This window comes from Haemaphysalis longicornis, unplaced genomic scaffold (assembly GCF_048455015.1).
Source record: "Haemaphysalis longicornis isolate Haplotype H1 unplaced genomic scaffold, Haemaphysalis longicornis Haplotype H1 scaffold_8, whole genome shotgun sequence".
Taxonomy (NCBI): domain Eukaryota; kingdom Metazoa; phylum Arthropoda; class Arachnida; order Ixodida; family Ixodidae; genus Haemaphysalis; species Haemaphysalis longicornis.
In genome coordinates, this window is record NW_027526445.1 from 58,534,937 (window position 1) to 58,547,077 (window position 12,141).

Here is a 12,141-nt window from a genome sequence, read left to right on the forward strand (position 1 = left end):
TGGCACTTTGATGCGCTGAGTTGAAGGCCTGCGGAACGAAATATCTCGAGAACTGCGGAGAGGCGCTGAAAATGGCTTTTGAAGGTTGGGGAAAAAACGATAACATCATCAAGATAGCACAAGCACGTATGATACCTAAGGTCATGAAGGAGCGGGTTCATCATGCGCTCGAAGGTTGCTGGCGCATTGCATAACCCGAAAGGCATGACTTGAAACTGGTAAAGTCCGTCTGGCGTGATAAAAGCGGTTTTCTCTCGGACCATTACACCCGCAGTAACGTGCCAATAAGCTGAACGCGGGTCGATCGATGAGAAATATTGAGCACTGTAAAGGGAATCGAGGGCATCATCGATGCGGGGCAACTGGTTTACGTCTTTTTTGGTTATCTTATTCAGGTGCCGATAATCCCCACAAAATCTCGAGGTGTTGTCTTTTTTCGTCACTAAGACGACGGGCGACGCCCATGGTCTAAATGAGGGCTCGATTATGTCCTTAGCGAGCATTTTGTCCACTTCCTATTGAATAACTGTGCGTTCGCTTACAGACACACGGTATGGGCGTCGACAGATAGGGGTCGCGTCGCCCGTGTTAATGCGGTGCCTCACTAGAGTGGTCTGGAGTAAGGGACGGTTGCCGAGATCGAAAGTATCACGATAACGGTTCAACACACGGCGAAGGTCTTCCGCTTGTGCAGACCGGAGATCTGCGGCGATCATCTGGTCGAAGAGGTCGTCAGAAGAAACAGAAGGGTGTGTACCATGGGAAGATGACGGGGACGCGGACGCAGACAAACTGAAGATATCTGAGCGTGTCAAGGGAGATAGTGTTCCAAGAGAAATTACATTCGGAAGCATTTGGGGAATGCGGTCAAAATTGAGAACAGAGATGCAGATTTGGTTGTTTTGAACTGTCACAACGGTATGAGGATGGGTCACGTCACGTGAGAGCAAAATGTCCGTGGTAGCCGAGATGATGCAATCCCGTGAGTCGGCCTAGTTGGAATCTATCCATGGCTTTACCGATGCGCAAACAAACGAGGACGAAGAAAGAACCAACACGGACAAGCGCACTCTAACAACTAAAATTTTATTGAAGAAAACGAAAGACCTATATACCTACAAACCTGCGCACCATCATCCCAAAATAGTTTTTACATCACGCATAACACACGCATCAATCACATGTCGGAATCATACATTACAAGATAGCATCTCTATTTCTTTGTCCAATAAGGTCACAGAAGGGTGACTAACACACTTGGTTTTATGCTTTTAGGTTTTAGGTATATAGGTCTTTCGTTTTCTTCAATAAAATTTCAGTTGTTAGAGTGCGCTTGTCCGTGTTGGTTCTTTCTTCGTCCTCGTTTGTTTGCGCATCGGTAAAGCCATGATGTAATCCCCGTCTTTAACTGGAGGGCCAGGCGACAAAGAGACGCATGTGGCAGCTTGTGCCGATAACCTAATGAATTTCGTAGAGCAGAGGCGGGAGGGCATGTCGTCGACCGCTGTAGCTGCTTGCGGAAGTTCAAGGCGCGCGAAACCCCATTAGGCGCGAAAACTAGTATTAGGTCATGGGGACATTGCGGCAGCACATGGAACAAAACGGAAATGGGAGCGGTCGTCTATTGTTACGCGTGCAGCGCACATTCCGAGTATAGTAGGGACTCGTCCATCGGCGACACGCACCATGCGAGGTGGATCAGCAGTCATAAGATTTTTAAGTTCATTTCGAAGTTTTGCGCTGATGACAGATATGTTCGCGCCTGTGTCAACTAATGCTTGAACCGGGACGTCGTCTACTTTTCCATTGATAAGATTGGGCCGGGCAGGTTCAGTGGACAGAGGATTTGAGGGCGGGGTCGTCTCTGAAGCGCTACCTCTCGGCGCTGCATCTTTTAGTTTTCCGACGATGAGGGGCTGTAATAGGCGGCAGAAGGCGAGCGGCTAGCTTGTGGCGAAGGCGACTGGTGGCGATGAGGAGAAGGGGAGCGGCTAGATCGGGACGTGGAGGCATCGGTGGGGACATTGTCTTGCGACTGGTAGGACCGAGATCAATGAGAGAGAGTTCCAAATGGTCGATAAGTCGGAAAACCATTGCGTGGAGGTGAGGACCAGCGGTTGTGAGAGTAGCGAGAGACATGTCCGACCCCGCGGCAGTGGAAGTAGATTGGTCGGTCGTCAGGTGTGCGCCATTCTGCGGGGTTGCGAGCACGAGGAAACAAATACTGACGCCTGACAGGTTGGGCGGGGCAAGGATTGCAGTTACCAGTATGATGAAAAGCGCAAATAGACCGGGCTCCCAAGTTGCCGATTCCTTGACGGACGACCGTCTGAATGAGGGAGACAGTAGCGGCGTCAGGTCCAGCCAGATACGGTGGCAAAATAGCAGGAGACATGGCTTCGACCTCCCGGCGGATAAGTCGTGTTAATGCCGGAGAGGGTGGCGCTTCGAGATGTCGGAGGGGATGGTCCTCACACGTCGATGGCGCGGCAGTATTCGGCAGCGGGGAAGTGCTGACCGATCCGCAGCATTTTGCCTCCTCGAAGCGTGGGCATTCAGCAATCATTGCATCCACAGTTGTGAAGTTCTTTAAGACAAGCAAACTGAAAGCATCGTAGGCAATGCCCTTAAGCACGTGGCCGACTTTTTCTGACTAGGGCATGTTGCGATCAACCTTCTGACATAAAGCCAGCACGTCTAGTATGTACGAAACGTAGGGTTCCGTCGCAGACTGGGCTCGGATAGCAAGTTAGTTTTTTGAAGCAATGTGGCGACCCGCAGACTGGCCGAACAATTTCCTGAGCTCCTCTTTGAACTGGTCCCAACTTGTGATGAACTCCTCGTTTGTCTCGTACCAGACAAGTGCGGGCTCTTTCAAGTAACAATTCACACTGGCTAACATGATCGTCTGGTTCCACCTGTTGTGGAGGCTGGCACGTTCATACATCTTCAGCCAGTCGTCAACGTCGATGTTACCGATGCCGGAGAACTTACCGGGGTCACGCAGCTGCGAGATGACGATGGGAGGAAGAGCCATTGGCGGGGATGTTTGAGTGCCTTGCTGCCGGGTTGTCACAGAATATGTGGGCCCACTGCGTAGCTCCGTAATGGTTGGTAGAGCTTGGAACCCCAACTGGAACCTTGGGTCCAAGGAGGGACGATGCAGAGCAGGGGCGCCGGAGGGGAACGAGTCCGCACATCCCACCAAAAGATGTTGCGAGGATAGAAGAAGGAACACAATGTATTCGCACTATTCAAGTATTTACTGTAGTTAGCAAACCAAGCCGGAATCTGACGTGATCCTCGTCTTCCTTCCCGAACACAAAAACGTCCCTCGTCTTCATCGTCGTCATTCACGACACCAACGGGTAACAATATGTTGTAGGCATTTTTCAGCGTAGCTACATAATTGTCGCGACACAATTGAAACATGTATAGTTCATTTTACTTGTGTGTCGTACCGTAAGGGCCCGAGACATTTCAGAGGGGTGTTGTTAGAAAATAACAACAAGAAACATGAGAATACCGCGAGTATGGTTGGATAAAACACACTTTCCTGGTTATTTATATTAGGAAATGCATTGCGTATTACACGAATTTAACGATTAACCACAGCCGCTGCGCGAACGCTGTTCTACTCACCTGACGTTTTCAGGGTGAATGAATCGAATAAATGCTGTGTTACTTTTCTCAATAGCAAATTTGTGAGTGTGATCCATTCGACGAAAAATGTATCCGGAATGACCAATGAGCTTGTTTTGCCGCGTGGAGGGCTAATCAAGTTTCCGAAACCATGCAAGAGAAAAGTCGTACGACGGCAATCTAAACACATCAGCTTCTTGTTGGGCTTTTTATGTTGATGTTTGCAGTTGGGTTGCAAATGAATTGAATGAAGCGAGCAGCATTATTTTGAATTCTTCCAGCAGCATTAACGAGATGTTTGCTCCGGAGGTACCCTATCGGCGTGCCATGCCCGAGGTTTGACGTGATAATTGTTTTATAAAGCAGAAGTTTTATGAGTTAGGGAGATACAAAAGTTACGTCGTAGATTCGTAGTGAAAATTAAGGTGCAGCGTAGTAGTACGATACCATTTAGCTTTATCAAATATATCGCGATACACTGGCAATCATGTATTTTGGTTGTATTTAATTTTGGCATCGCTTGTGACTTCCGATTTTTTTTTTAATTTTTTCGCATTAAGTTGCGCTTTGCTACTCTCTTGAATATTACAGCACTTGAATTCCTTTGGTCGGCTGGCGTCATAAGTCAAACATGTGCACATGAGGCTGCCGCGCAAATAATTGCCTCGATGTAACAGATGTGTGGGTGTGGTGCTGTTGGTAGAACAATGGGAAGACACAATCGGCTCATGCTCCGATTGAACGCCTGTCTGTCCAGGTTATGACATGCAGGACAGCGTGGTAGTGATCAAAGACTTTGCGTGCAACCTTGATGTATGTTACGGGGAGACATACTTATTACTATTATACTAATAATATTACTACATCGAATACTAATCGTTCTGCTTCTACATGTATACATACAGCGGGGGTAGTCAAGCGTACAGGGCCGCAAAAAAAGAACTACTACTTCTAATGAGCCCAACCCGGTACCCAGTTACAGCAAAAGGTGTTCACAAGAAATTAAGTAATGAGGAAGGGAAGAAAGAAGAGGGGGAAGTGAGAGAGAATGAGGGGGAGGAAGTTGAAGGAGCAGAAAGAGGAGCGAATGGTATAGTGGTGAACAATATAGAATTTAGATACCGAGGGTTCCGGCAGGACGAGATGATCCGATGAACGAGTAGGCGTGAGGTGCCTACCGCAAGCCCTGAGCAGCCTACAAGATTGTTCCGATAACGTGATTTTCGGTAAGGGGGAGGTGAGGTCAGCTGAAAGATGAGGTCAGCTGGAAGCCGTTTCCATACCGCTACAGTACGGAGGAGCAATCAGGCACCATGCCTTTCCGTTTTCTTAAAACGAAGAGGATGACAGGGTCGATAAGTCAAATACACAAATTGTTTTTTTTTTTTTGCGCCCGATCTTTTTATTGTTCACAATGCAGATAGGCCTTGATACATCGCGTTCAGGCGTCACTCCCCAGTACTACCACGCAAAAAAGAATAATGGCAATGCTCGACGAACGGCTTCCCCATGTGCCGCCCCTCCCCTTCTTCCCTCTCGGTGTTTTATTTTGCTTACAGCGGCAGCAGGCTCTGTCACTTGGCTTCTTAGTTTGTGGAAAGCAGTTTTTTTTGTGTTACTTGAAATATTGCGCGACAAATGTTTACCTGCGCTTTCTGGCCCGATGATTTTGCTTGTATGATCATCCCACTATCTGTCTAAACAGGTGGTGGTTCCATTGGTGTAACCTAAATATCTCAGGTATAGCAGCTCTATATGCAGTTACTGTGAGCGAAGGCTAACACTCTGCACACAGTGTTTAGGGGACGTTATAATTTGCCTAAAATTCCGTAGCCTGCAGTCTGGCTTTAAGTACCGTATGATTTGACTCATACTTTCGCTTTCTCTGAAGGGAACACATACAGCCGTGTAGGTGTGGTGTCTAAAGCGAGACTGAGGGGGAGCAAGCGTAGGTAAAATAGCCGTTAAGCTTTCGCCTAGCCACGCGTTTTGCTCGCCATGAAGCGCAGGCATAGATGGCTCAGACACCGCCGGCAGATTACGCTCAAACGAACCGCCGGCTCGATTTCACGGAGTTATTTTACTCGGTATCACACTGGCGACTCCCCGAGCAAGCAAAAGATGGAAACAAGGCACACCTTGGGCGCCGGCTGCAGAAAAGTCGCTTGGGACGCATGAATGACTTTGAATAATGTAGCATTTTTTAATTTCCCCCCATATCACTCAAAAGATCCTGCATGTCAAACCGCTTGTTAGCGTATGTGTGATCGCGATAAAAATGTGTAGCCCGTAATCTGTCATCTGTATACGCTCAAGCATACGCGCTCACCGGGTTGCGCGCGTGTGTACCCCCACCAAGCAACCACCTTGCATGCACCGCAGGACGCCAAGAAAGTAATCGTTGCGGACGCTTACAGCGATTGCAAGCGCTATTGCGCGCATACTCGTGAGCATGAGGTGAGCACAAGGGTAGGTACATACTTCACAAAAACATTTTTAAAATATAAGTATGCGAAGAGATTGGGGTTTCACACCGACACATAACGACGCGCAAAAGAAAAAGCAAATTAGAGAGAGTTGTAATGAAATAAATGCTGATCTTGCGTAATGATGTTTGGATGTTGGCCGCACTGATCCAGGCGATACTGAAGTCAACAATGTTTTTTTCCCCGATGCATTCGCTTTGCTCTCATACTACGACAAAGTATTTTTATTATTACAGATCTTCAATAGATATTCATATGAAACGGTCGTCCTTTTTGGTTCAGAGCGCTTTGCATTCTGTGAAGAGTTCTGAAACTAGGCGTTTGATTTGCTTACCATTTATCTGTACTTCGTTTTATTGGCTCCTGACACTATGGACATGTGCGCGTGCTATTTTGTGACATAGAAAACGTTAACTAATCACCCGACTGATGCACCGGCTGTTTGAAGACATAAGAAAGCCTGCAGACTGATGTTGCGAAGAGTCGAGAATACTATGAAACCATGTACCAGATGGTTGCGATGACATGTGCAACATGTTAGGGGGTGGTTGCAAAGATGGAACCCGTACGAAAGTCTCCACAGTAACAAAGGCTAGTTTAGGAGATAGTTGGTATATTCTTGGATTCAATAGTAATGTGCGCTGCTTATTTGGACGAGGGACGCGACAGTAAAAAGACAAATCAAACGAAGGTGTTTCCGTAGTAAGCGACCGCTAAAGTGGAAGTGGAGAACGATTAGGCGCGTAAATCATAAGCATCTCGCTCAACGGCCAGTGCTATCCTTCGTAACGATATAATTGTCGCTGTATTTATTTCCGACCGGGGTTAGGGAAACTTCTTGTAGTCGGAGTGGTCACACGAGGGGGGAAACACATAGAGAGAAAGCAGAGCTGGAGATTAAACTTTATGTGAAAATAAAAGCCTTTGGCTGCATGGGCCAGGGTTTGTGCCATCCTGCCGGTGCGCTAGTTTGCTCCGGGTCTCTCCTTGCCATACAAATAACACACATAAGTGCCATACCATTCTGAATATGCGCGGAGCACCTACTACAGAAGAATCTGCTTTACTGCTGTAATGTAAAGCGCGGTATTGCCGTTTAGATTGAAAATTTCCTCGCCAGCCCCCTCCCTTCCTCGAGTTTTTTGACATGGAGCTGGACTTGAAGCTCACAGATTGACATATTGCATGATTTAACAGATATCTGGACGTCGTCTCCATATATTGAATAAGAAATTGTAGGTGACAATGCCTTTCCAAGGGAGTTCACCTTAACTATGAACAGAGTGCCGCTATGAACTCCACCTTGCGGAACACCGTTTTTTTTCACGTGAATCCTTGAGAGTGCGCTACCAACTGTCACACATAATGTTCTTTCGGACAAATAACTAGAAAGAGTGTTTATAATGTAGCCTGAGACACCAAATGTTTTCAAGTCACTGAGGATATCGTAACGCCAAGCGTTGTCATAGGCCCTTTTTAAGGTAAAAAACACCGTTGCTTAAAACTGTTTGTGAATGAAAGCGTCCTTGATGTATGATTCAAGGGCGACAAGTTGGTCATTCATGGATCACCCTGCCCTGAAGGCTGCCTGGCAGCCCTCGAGAAGAGCATTGTACTCAAGAAAGTACACAAGTCTCCTGCTTATCATCTTCTCGAGGAGCGTGCACAGGCAGCTTGTAAGGGCGATGGGCGGATAGCTAGCGGGAGGGGAAGGGTCCTTCCCTTCCTTCTCGAAAGCCACTGCTATTGCCTCCCTGCAAGTCGAGGAATGTGCCCCGAAAGCCATATGTTGTTGTATAGATGTAGGAGTGTTTCAAGTGTCTGAGTGTAGGTGTTGTATCATGGTGTATGTGATTTTGTCGGCACCTGGAGCAGAAGGCTTACATGTGGCCAGGGCTGCTTTCGTCTCATGAATTAAAAACGGAGAATTGTAGTAAGTGTGCGACTTGTTGCTATCACGCAGGGACTTCTTTTCTGTAGATGTTTTGCGTTTCATGAATGTGTTTGTGTAGTGTGCTGAACTGGACATGTGTTGAAAGTGTTGTGCGAGTGTGTTAGCCTGGTCTTCGAGGGTGCCCCCCCCGTTGTGCTAACCAGGGGCAGGCTGTGTGTCTGCTGTCTTTTGAGTTTGCGTATATGTGTCAAGACTTTGTGTGTGTCCGTGTATGAATTAATGGATGTTAGGAAGGTGTGCCAACTCGCTCGTTTTGCCTCACGCCGCACACGTTTTCCTAACGCCTTGGCCCGTTTGAACAAGATGAGGTTACCCGACGTGGGGTAACGACGGAGGATGCCCCACACCTCGTTCTGGGCCTCTCGCGCCCGCCTATAGTTGTCATTCCACGACGACCTCCTCCGGTTGTGCGAGGCAACAAAGGCTTGGCGAATGGACTTTTCGGCGGCGTCGAGGATGCGGGCCGTGAGGAGTTGGGTAGCTTCTTCAATGTGTAGGTATCTTATGGTTGTGTAGTGTAGTTTGGATGTCTCGGCAAATGTATTCCTGTTCGCTCTTTCTTCACTGAACCTGTTCTCGGAAGATGGACTGCATGGACCTTTACCTATATGTGTAAGTGAGGTGGGCAAGGGGTCAGTAGGATCAGTGCCCACACCCCACTCGAGAAGAGGAAAAACCACTGCGGAGCCAATAGCCAAGTCAAGATATGAGTGTGTGTTTTGTCCTGTATTAATGTATGTGGGCTTTTTTTTGTTAAAGAGGCATGCTCCTGAGTATGTAAGGAATTTCTCTATCAGGCGACCTCGGGCATCCGTGCGAGAAGAGCCCCAAAGTTGTGCGCATTAGGTTCGCCGGTTAGGATGTATGGTTTGGGGAGCTGGTCAACCAGCGCCTCGAAGTCTGAGCTCAAAAGTGCAAAATCAGGACGAATGAAAATGGAGCATATCGTTATCAACCTATTAAAAATTATTGTGCGGATTGCTATAGCCTCAAGGACGGTGTTCAGAGTGATAGGGTGTGATGCTAGGGATTTTCGGGATATTATGGCCACACCGCCCGAAGAGCGTGTGCAGCCGAACCCATCCTTTCTTTACACCATATAGCTATTTAGGAAATTCTATTGATTAGAATTTAAATGTGTTTCTTGGACAGGCATCATACTTGGATGATTAGCATGCATAATCTCATACACGTCGTCACGCTTATTCAGAAGACCTCTGCAGTTCTATTGAACAATATTTTCTCTTCCTATTATGATGTGTTAGAGCCGCTGGAGTGTGAATATTTACGTAAGGTCTTTCGGGGCTTGCAATCTTGGGAGGGTTTTTTTTTTTTACTTTTTCTTGAGGTTTATATGGAGGGACCCGATTCCTTCCGCTGCGAAGCCGAGAGGAAAGGTCCCACATCCATCTCATCATCAGATTTGGAAGGGGTACCCGGCGTGCCGGACCCCCCGGACGTGGCACCCTTTGCGATGCCCTTCGTTTTGGCCGCGGCCGCCGAGGGCGTCAGAAGCGCCCCGAGTGGCACAGGCGGTGCGGCGGGGGTGGTAACTGCTGCGGTTTCATCCGTCTTCATCTCCCCCGTGCCGTCGCGTGTGCTTCGGGCCGGTGGAGAGGAAATAGTGGATGCAGCAGCATCCCCAAGGGACGTGGTTGCCACCACAGCCACTGCTTACTGAGCAGGCGGTGTGGTGACGGGTTGGGTCGCCGGAGGCAACCCGAGGGTAGGGGGGTGTGGCGGGACCAGGTCCGACTCGCGGTACTGGGTCCCCGCCAAAACCAGACGCCACTGCGCCCCCCGGCGAGCAGCGTGGGCGTACCTCCCCAGGGGGAATGAGGCGAATCTCTTTCGGCCTTCCGGGAAGGTGATGTTTTTCGTGACTTTGATGATGATTTTCTTTTCGAGTTTGAATGACTCCAGGCTCGCAAATACGCACCGTGCGGTCCTTGGCAGTTAACGCAAAGCAATTAAATTCGAGGGACAACTATCAGAGGGGTTTCCTTTTTGCGCACACTAGGCGCTTGTTAGCTGGCCCCGACACGAGTTGGTACCATGCCCGAACCGCTGGCACTTGCAACAGCGCCGCGCATTTGGGATGTACGTTCGGACAGAGCACCGGATGAATAGTGCATTGATATAGCCCGGAAGAGTTGAATGGTCGAATGTGAGGATAAGGCGGGTTGTAGGTATTTTTTTATTATTTCGTTTTATGGATATCCGCCTGACTGCCGTCACACTCTGATTTCTGAGGCCTTCTACAAGATCGGCTTCCGTCTGGTTTCCCAGATTTGACTCCAAGATCACGCCCTGCGAGCTATTGAGTCTGCGGTTGGACGTGACCTTGATGCCCAGATCGGCAATACGAGTCTGGCTCAGGAGATTTGTGGCCTGTTGCTGGGTGGTGACTTCTACCAGCAGCACTCCAGTTCTTTGCATTTTGTATTTGTAGTGTTCTCCTATTATTCCTTTTATGAATTTTGAAATCAGAAAAACGGACATTGATGCAACAGGCTTTGCTTTTTCAAGGGATTCGATAATCAAGAATCGGGGATTATTATTCAGGTTTCGGGAGAGTGAAAGTTGGAAGGGGTGGGTGCGCAACATCGGTGCAGCCCGTTTTCAGGGATGGATCCGGTTTACGTGGGGGTTTGATTTATCCATGGGGCATCGGAAAAAAGTAGGGGACGGGGGTACCTCCTTCTCAAACCTTACCCTGATAGCTTGAGAGGTCCCGGAGCTCCTGGTAAACAGACAGAGAGCCTGTCCGGCGGAGCTTGACCTGGGCTCCGAACGCCACCGTTTGAGGTTTTTACCCTTCACCTTAAAACTCATAACCACGGTCGGTTACAGCGTGAGTATGGGTGCTCGGGTTCTGCGGTTTCGCCAACACCATCACCAAAATTGATCAAGGTGCCGCGTGCGGGGCTTCTACTTGTTTCATCCTTGAGTCACGTAGCGGAAACAGAAGCTCTCGAAGTGACTGTTTTTAACATTACTTCAGACTTATTTATGGTTATTTACGATCCTCCCAACAACATTTATGATTGTAGTTCACCAAGCATTTATTGCAGGTTTTAATCAGAGTCATTGAGGCAGAAAATGTCATCTGGAGCTCTGAAATGGCCGCAGTATCTGCAGATTTTTATTGATCCATAATATGAAAATGTCTCATTCAAGCTTACAAAATATCCACCACCCTTGCGACACGCGGCTAACAGGTGTGGCAAGATGGTATCTCCCGGCCATACCCCATCATAGGGAATTCACTGCTTCAAGTACTGACACGGTGCATAATCTTGTCCTTGCGCTGTAGAACATATACAATATTCGAAAGGCATCAATGATTGTGTTTTGGTGCCCATTGTCAGGTTAAAATAGTTACGTAACACTGTAACTGGTCATGAAAGTAGGCGCTGCAATTGGACCACCTGAATAGTAGACTACGAGCCTTCCTTACCGTGAGAAATCAATATTCGGGAATTTCAGGTAACACCCTTGTATGTCGATTGATTGTGGGGTTTAACGCGCCGACGCAACGCAGGCGATGAGGCGCGCCGTAGTGGAGGGCTCCGGATTAATTTTGACCACCTGGGGATCTTTATCGTGCGCCGAAATCTCGTACACACGGGCGTTTTTGCTTTTCGCCTCCATCAGAAAAGCGGCCGCCGCGGCCGGGAATCGAACCCGCGACCTCGTGCTCAGCAGCGCAACGCCTTAGCCACTGAGCCACCGCGGCGGGTCACCCTTGTATGTCATTGGGTATCACAGTGCTTTTTTTTTTTTTTTTTTTTTTTGAAGTAGATATTGCTCTCAGTACTTTATGGAGCGGCAAAGCGAGCCCTGAGCTTTAGAATAGTGACGTGGAATCTATGTGGAAATAATGATGCTGACAAAAAATAAAACCGCAATGTAGTTTGTGCTAAACACAGAACAATGAATATAGATTGGGTCAGTGAAATAGACGGTTAGGGGAAGTTTAATCCCACGTAATGTCGGCCTCCAGTCGGAAGGCCCGTTTAAAGAGGAGAGAAAAATTTGTTTGGTGAGCAGAAGCCC